This window comes from Ailuropoda melanoleuca, chromosome 8, assembly GCF_002007445.2.
Source record: "Ailuropoda melanoleuca isolate Jingjing chromosome 8, ASM200744v2, whole genome shotgun sequence".
Classification (NCBI taxonomy): Eukaryota; Metazoa; Chordata; class Mammalia; order Carnivora; family Ursidae; genus Ailuropoda; species Ailuropoda melanoleuca.
The window spans coordinates 50,862,388-50,864,366 of record NC_048225.1 but is presented as its reverse complement, the minus strand read 5'-3'; the positions used below and the strand labels follow the sequence as shown (position 1 = coordinate 50,864,366).

Below are 1,979 nucleotides of genomic sequence, written 5' to 3'. Positions count from 1 at the left end.
TCAGAGGTCGATGGGCTGGAACTGCAAAGATGATGGGAAAGAGGCTGAGGTCATCATTATGACTGTAGGGTGTCAAGTATTTCAGATGAGTGAAAAAGGTGCTTGACTCCAAAGCCTCCAATCTTGTTTTTCTGTTTGTTTGTGTTCTCTGGGTTTGTTTTTTGGTTTTTGAGCTAAAGTTGCTTGAGAACAAAAATACCAAAGAAATGGGTCATAAAAAGAGTCTGGGTGATAGACTTGAAACAGTCATCAGGCAAATACAGATAGGGTGTCAAACTGTTTGCAAACTGTATCAAAAAGTTTCAAGGTTCTTTAGAGAGTGTTCTAACTTGAAAATTAAGAGTCACATTTTCACTGGATACTCTATTTCACTCGCTGGTAATGTTATTACACTTTTACTAAGAGTTTCAGAAGCTCTTTGGGGCCAAAGATTTTTTTCTTTTGTTTTTATATTTATAAAAACATAAATAGCAAATTACTCATCCTTAGCCTAATATAAAAATTCACCTTTCCTAAAGAACTGATAACAACTCTGAAAAGGGGAATAGTTTCTTTCTTAGTAATTATACTGTTTTGGCTACCTGGACATCCCTGAAAAACGAGCTTTAGAACTGGGATGAATACTTCATTGCCTCATTCCTACTGTATTTTAAATCTACGTCCACTTTCAAAAGTCATTGTTAAATAGAGTCTTCTCAGCCTGATTTAAATAAGAGCCTGCTTTCATTTACATACACACACACACACACACACACACACACACACACACACTCACTTGCACTCCCCAACAACACTTCCTTTGAAAAACAGAATGTCACTTCCTCAATCCAGAGGCCAGAAGTCCCTCAGTTCTGATCTGGGGAGCCAAGACAGGAAACTCTGGTAAGCTTCTGCCTCTCCCCCCATGGACAGCCACTGGTGCAGCTGACAGAGGGCAGGGTCTATTCAGAGCTCCCTTGATGCACTGCAGCTGGAAGGCAACAGCTCACTTTCATGCTGTGGGAATGATCCCAGAGTCCAGCACCAAGAGTCAGTTTAACAAGGGCATTTCATAGGGAAGTGAAGAGGGAACAGATGAGAGACCTTGACACCTTTTACCGACCTTCCATTTCCAAACGCCTGCAATAGCCCAGGGCTGATTGTAATTAGCACCATCTTGTACTTTGACCCCATCAGGCAAGGCACGGGACGGGGAGGGGGGGAGGTGTTGGCCAGACCTCCTCACCAGTCAGCACCAGACTGTATACCACCTTCCCCTCGATGTTGCCAGTTTCTCACACAGAAGGGAGAGGCGGTCCCAGCAATTTCGGTAAACACCGTCGGTTAGCACCACCTGGCAACTGAGAACCTGGATCTCTCCCGACCCCAGGCACTAAGGACCGCACAAAACCCGAGCCAGTTACACCATACCAAACTGCAGTGTCACCATCGTGGGGTGGGGGGGGGATGTATGTGAGAGACATACAGAATAAAGGGAAAGAAGGGGGACAAACAAATGAGTCACTTAATACAAGAGCTGCACATGCCGCTGACGCTGCCCGTGATGCAGAGGCTGTGGACTGGAAGGAAGCAGGCGGTCACCCGGGAGGGGCGGGCAGAGAAAGGGAAGGGGGAAAGGGTGTGAGGCGCCTCGCCCTTTGTGGGGACCGGGCTGCGCCGCCCCGCACACTGCGCCCCCCTTTCCCGCCCAATCCCCCAGCCCTGCAGGCTGAAGCCGCCCTGGTTACTATGGTCTCCCAGCCCGGGGAATCAACTCTCTCGGTCTCTAAAAACAATCAATACAAACTTCAATACCGTATTTAGTTTACACGGAGGCTGGCTGGGGAGGCGCCGCCGCCGCGCCCGCCCAGCGGAGAAGGAGCAGCAGCCTCAACCCGCCCGCCCGCTCCGCCCCTCCGCGGCGCACCTGTGACAGGTGTGCAGGTGCCCCACACAGCCCCGAGCCGCGGGGCGCGCCGGCCGCTCCTCGCCCCCCGGGG

The 1,979-nt window shown here is 50.0% G+C and overlaps 1 long non-coding RNA gene across 1 annotated transcript in view; it reads left to right on the top strand.

Annotated features, from left to right (window-relative positions):
* The first annotated feature begins 778 nt into the window (after positions 1–778).
* The window catches only part of LOC105236279, a 23,456-nt gene continuing 22,255 nt past the window's right edge, over positions 779–1,979 (top strand). The window contains exon 1 of the long non-coding RNA XR_854721.3: positions 779–882. This is a non-coding gene — a long non-coding RNA (uncharacterized LOC105236279). The remainder of the gene's footprint in view (positions 883–1,979) is intronic.